Consider the following 6,470-nt stretch of genomic DNA (forward strand, 5'->3'; position numbering starts at 1 on the left):
CAAGTTTGGATTTTTGATCAAGCTCTTCCAAATCAGCCCACCTGAGAGAGAGAAACTGCCCACCTGTCAAGTTTGACCCTGTAGGAACAGGGAAGAAAAGGGTGAAGACTCCTGGGCAGAAAAGGTTCCCCAACCCTGCTGTAGATTAAAGCAGAGTGAGGGAAGGAAGGAAGCCTCAACCCCCCCCCCCAGGACACCTTGCGTTTGCCTTACATTGTCTTTTTAATTTTTTTAAATATACTTTTCAAATTTATACATTTCATTAATTTTACAATCATTTTAACATTTGGAAGTTTGACTTCTTTCCCCCTCTTTCTGCTGTTCCATAAATTTATTTTTTAATATTTTCTGCATATCCAAATTCATTTAATTTGCTCATTTAATTATCTACTTTAAATATATACTCTTATGAAAGTGCAGGTTATTACAATGCCAGTTTTTATCTGTTTGCAGTTTATCTGTAAATATTCAATCAACCATTTCCATTCTTTTATAAAAAGTTTGTCAGCCTGATTTCTTATTCTTCCGGTAAGTTTCACCATTTCTGCATATTCCAAAAACTTCTGCTTCTTTCCATTTTTGGGCCAGTAGCATTCTCGCTGCTGTAGTTGCATACATAAATAAATTTCTACATAATTTAGGCAGTTCTGCCCTATAATTCTTTTGGGAATTATAGGGAATTTGGGAACTTTGGCTTGCAGTGTCAATGGCCAATATTAGAGGAGAAGGAGAAGAATACAGTGGTACCTCGGGTTACATACGCTTCAGGTTACCGACTCTGCTAACCCAGAAATAGTGCTTCAGGTTAAGAACTTTGCTTCAGGATGAAAATGGAAATTGTGCTCTGGTGGCACGGTGGCAGCAGGAGGCCCCATTAGCTAAAGTGGTGCTTCAGGTTAAGAACAGTTTCAGGTTTAAGTACGGACCTCCGGAACGAATTAAGTACTTAACCCGAGGTACCACTGTACCTGGGTCAGTATTGTTTACACCAGGTATCTTTACAGACCCAGGAACCATTTTTAACGCAAACATACATTGGGGGACCCATTTCTTAACCTTTGACCACAAATTTCCACGGTGGTAGTGCTCCTGTTGCAACCCACCTTGGATCAGGTGACGAGCCCACTAGTTGAAAAGCAGTGGTCTACTCCGGCTTCATCCCAGCTAGATGCATAAAGGATGCTCTTGCCACCAGGTGGCAGTTCTTAAGTCCCCATGGAGGAAAACATTTTTGCTTTCCTTGCACTTCCTGTTCTGGTGAGGCCAATAAGTGGATCCTCAATGCCTATCCATTGCTTCAGTCAGTCCCTGGAGACTGAATCATCTGGTGAACCTATCATGGCTCATGCTTCAGAGGAACAGTTAATTCCACAGGTGCACCACATGCCAAAGCTGCCATTAGCACATTTTTTAAAAAAATAAATTGTTATTGAACGAGAAAAACCTTAAAATACATACAATAGCGACATACAAACATTCACTAGATTGTAGAGATTGTAAAGAGTATAGATAGAAAAAAAGAACAGACGAAGGAAAAAAGAAAGAGAAATAAGAGTGTGAATAGAAAAAGAACATAATTATATCTGATATGCGAATCAGCAAAGAAAAGGAACTTCCAACTACACCCATTATACTGATTTACAATTAAACTATTATTTACACAGTTATATAAAGTTGTTTTTCTTTGACTTAATTTAACATTTCCCAACAAATGCTTTATTTTGCATGGCTCATTCAATATCAGCCAGGAAGCTTTTATTAGCACATTTTTATGGTTGCTGTCAGGGAACTGCCATCTAAAGCGCCGGGGGCGCAAAGGCTCACTGAGGTTGAGAGAGGAGTAGCAGCGGAAGAGGGAACCAGTAGAGGGCGAGCAAGAACTCCAAGGGAAAGTGAGTCGGAGGGATGGCTCAGAGACACTTCCAGCGAAAACAGTGGGGAGGTCTCAGGACCTCCTATAGGGACACCCACACCTCGCCGGAAACTGTCACGCCGAGAGGCCAGACGACGTGTTTCCGTTAAAGAGCTTTTATGTTGGAAAAGATTCCGAAAGCAGCCACTTTCGGATTCTACTAGTGATTGACGCAGCCATGCTGGAGGGGCTCCGTCACAGGCAGAGGTTTGAAAACCTGATCAAACTCTGAGGGACTTGCATTTTACGCACAAGCAGCTCATCGTCCCATCACAGCTGCTCTTGGTGTTTCGTGGGTCAGGATTTTGCAAGTAAAAAATCAAACAAACCGAAAAGGCAAAGGCAAACCCTAAGTTATTGCAGGGACGTGGGTGGTGCTGTGGGTTAAACCACAGAGCTTAGGACTTGCCGATCAGAAGGTCGGCAGTTCGAATCCCCGTGATGGGGCGAGCTCCTGTTGCTCGGTCCCTGCTCCTGCCAACCTAGCAGTTCGAAAGCACATCAAAGTGCAAGTAGAAAAATAGGTACCGCTCCGGTGGGAAGGTAAACGGTGTTTCCGTGCGCTGCTCTGGTTCGCCAGAAGCGGCTTAGCCATGCTGGCCACATGACCCAGAAGCTGTACGCCGGCTCCCTCGGCCAATAAAGCGAGATGAGCTCCGCAACCCCAGAGTTGGCCACAACTGGACCTAATGGTCAGGGGTCCCTTTACCTTTAAGTTATTGCAACTGTGATTAGTGATCAAATTGTAAAGACAGAGAAAGGGTGTGTGCGCCATGGTTCACACATACTGACCTGTCACTCCCCTGTCCTGAATGCCGGATATTTATTAAGGTGTCTGTCATTCATAGGGAATGAGGGTGAAGCAAGGTTTAAAAGTGCATGCCAAAGAGCGTCACATGCCCTTCTGTGGGAGCCCCCAAGTTGTGCCGGACACCTTCATTGTACAGCTTTTGGCTAATGCTGAATATGCGGCTCTTCATCCTAAATTTTGACATCTGAATTCTAAAGCTGAGAGTGAACCCAAAGGTCTTCTTGCTCAACCCACTGCAATGCAGGAATCTTTTGCCTAATGTGGGGCTTGAACCCACAACTCTGAGATTAATCTCTGTCCTGCTCTGCCAACTGAGCTATCCTTACTGAGGTGTGTGTTTTTAGGACCCTCCTTGTTTCTGTGTTTGTATGTTGTTTTAAATATTATATTTTAATTGTTGTATCCCGCCCTGGGACCTTGTAGTTAATAATACTAATAAACCAAACTGCAGCGGAACAGAAACAGCACTGATTGCGATGATTATAGGTTGCAGCAGAATTTGCTGCCATCTTACATCCCTGGTGGTGGCTGGTGTCAGCTTCGCCTTTGAGCCAGTGCCAACGACTGGGCTCAACCTCTTCAGCCCCGACCGGGCCAGGCGAGCTGGGAAAGCACTCCCAGAGACCTTTCACTGCAGGGAGCAGGTCTAAGTGCTGTGGACTCACAACTCAGAGCTGTGAGCACCAAACTCAGTTCCAAAAGTCAGTGGAGCACGGCAGAGCATGAACCACATGAATGACAGCTCTGAAGTATAAGTTCTTTTATTCTCTACAGCTACTGCATAAACTAAAGAATAATTGGAGATGCTGGACTGCATGAGTGTTACAGCTGCTTGAGCAGCGACCTTATCTATATACAGATAACACTCAGACTCCCTTTGAAGTCAGGCTGGAGCGGAAGAAGCGATGAGCTGCCCCCTCATTTCTAAAACATTGTCAGCAGATTCTTGCAATGGGAGGGGTGAAACATCCTCAGCTGGACCTATAGGCTAGACTGTGCTGGGATGTGTGTGTGGGGGGGGGTTCTCTGATGTCTGGCACCTTGCCCTCTTAAGATCAGATACTCTTTTGGTCCTCCCAGACCTGTCAGAGGCCACCATCCAGACAAAAGGAAGCATGTTTCAAGTTTCATTGATGCCCAAATCTCTCCCATTGAAATAAATGCGCTGAAATTATACAAACTCAGTACCAAGTACAGAAGGCAGAAGCAAAGGAGTCTGGTGGCGAAGTTAACTTCTTTTCAGCCTGAATTTATTATAGGCTGTTTCTGGTGGACGCTTGCATGCATGAGGAAGGTTTGTGACTCTGCCCATTTGTGAATCTTTACTCACAAGTATCCATATAAGTGCTCTGATGTTTCAGATGTTTCAGAGCTTGCATTCCTTTGGGATAAGGAATGCACTTCCTTATCCATTAAACAGATAGTAATCTATCTGATGAATATTGTACGTGTTGGTTGGCTAATTGAGCTCATCAAAGAACATCATTCTAAAAATGCAACTAATCTGTTCTAATGTGGGAGGCTTTGAATCGCAATTATCTGTCCTTGGAATTGTGGGGTTTTAACTTTCAGCAGTTGTTTGCTTCAGCTTGTGATAAGGAAAGTAATCCTTTATTGCAAAAATAAAAATTAGAACCATAGAATTGTAGAATTGGAAGGGATCACGGTTAACCCTTTGTTTGTTGCTGTTTAGTCGTTTAGTCGTGTCTGACTCTTCGTGACCCCATGGACCAGAGCACGCCAGGCACTCCTGTCTTCTACTGCCTCCCGCAGTTTGGTCAGACTCATGCTGGTAGCTTCGAGAACACTGTCCCACCATCACGTCCTCTGTCGTCCCCTTCTCCTTGTTCCCTCCATCTTTCCCAACATCAGGGTCTTTTCCAGGGAGTCTTCTCTTCTCATGAGATGGCCAAAGTACTGTAGCCTCAGCTTCAGGATCTGTCCTTCCAGTAAGCACTCAGGGCTGATTTCCTTAAAGTTATCCACTAGATTTCACTTGATTTCAAAAGTGAATCTCAAAGATTATATAGAAATTAACAGGGAAACAGAATAAACAGTTGTATGAATGAGGCCTAACTCTCACTTATTTCAACACAGTTTTCTTCCAAGGGTGCTGAGCTTTGCATCTGTGTACTTCGATTGTTTGCATGCTTACTCAATACGTAATATATCTACTGCAGGCACTGAGACTGACTGCCAGGTAAGGACTGTAGCCTTAGATGTCCTAAGTGTCTGGCTAGTTCATAGCTGGTATTATTTGTTACATCTGAGTCCTGCCCTTTCCCCAACAATGCCATTCTAACATCCCAACAACTCTTTGAGGTAGGCTATTGTGGGATATTGTGACTCGCCAAAGCCAAACTCAGAATCTTTGAATTTAGGATTGCTGACATTCTAATGCAATGCATTTTTTGAAAACATCGCCCAACTTGCCATACCGCCCTGAGCCCGGCTTCGGGTGGGGAGGGCGGGATATAAATAAAATTTATTATTATTATTATTATTATTATTATTATTATTATTATTATACACCTGCGTTTTCCAGGACACTTTGCCGATTCAGCAAAAATCTGATCGGATGCCATTTTAGCGGCCCGATTCCCTGACGTATGGCAGCCTTGCCCAGGCAGTGACATTTAGCAGAATTTTATGTTTAAATGCTTCCAGATCATAGCTATTTGTAGGTGGGATTCAGCCACATGCCATCAATTTCAGGCTGTGTGTGGATTTGGAGCCCTCGTGCAACTAATCTTCTTCCCCCCCCCCCAACAATGTCTAATCCAGGGGTTGGCAAGGCTTACCGGAAATGGGCTGGATCACTCCCGCAGAGATCCTCCGTGGGCCGGGTCGCCGCAGTGCGATGCCTGAAATTGCGTCTGCGCATGTCCGCGGTGCCAGAAATCGCTTCTGCACATGCCCAGATGCTGAAAACCGTGCCTGTGCAGAAGTAATTTCCGACGTCTGAGCATGCGCAGAAGTGATTTCCGGTGCTGCAGACAAGCACAGACGCGATTTCCGGCGTCTGCACATGCACAGAAGTGATTTCCAGAACCGCGGAAGAGAGTCCCTGCATTGAGCTGTGTCAGTTTAGCGCAGCGCGCGAGGACTCGGCGAGCAGGTGGCTCAGTTTGGGGGCGGCTCGGGGTCCAGTTAAATGGCCTCTGTGGGCCGCTTCCGGCCCATGGGCCTTAGGTTGCCTACCCCTGGTCTAATCTCTGTGTGCATAAATCAGAATGAATGCTCAGTAAAGAGATGGTCTGGAAGCTCCCCTCAATTCCTTCTCTCGCTCATCGCCAAGAGTTTGAGGGAGGGTGTTGACAAGCTGAAATAGATCCAGAGGAGGGTGAAAAAGACTGTCAGTGGTCCAAATGTATACATACTATACATTTAATGCACACACTCCAAAGAAGCATGGGAACTATAGTTTTAGGGTGCTGGGAATTGTAGCTCTGAGAGGGGTAAGCCTTCAGAATTAAATTTTTTTTGGGGGGGTGCTTTAAGTGTTTGGTGTGTAAGCAGGCAAAGTCCTCTGAAGAAGGCTGAAGGAGAAGAAGAGTTTGGATTTGATATCCCGCTTTATCACTACCCGAAGGAGTCTCAAAGCGGCTAACATTCTCCTTTCCCTTCCTCCCCCACAACAAACACTCTGTGAGGTGAGTGGGGCTGAGAGACTTCAAAGAAGTGTGACTGGCCCAAGGTCACCCAGCAGCTGCATGTGGAGGAGCGGAGACACGAACCCGGCTCACC

The sequence above is a fragment of the Podarcis melisellensis genome (assembly GCF_964234715.1).
Source record: "Podarcis melisellensis genome assembly, chromosome: 2".
In the NCBI taxonomy this organism is placed as follows: Eukaryota; Metazoa; Chordata; class Lepidosauria; order Squamata; family Lacertidae; genus Podarcis; species Podarcis melisellensis.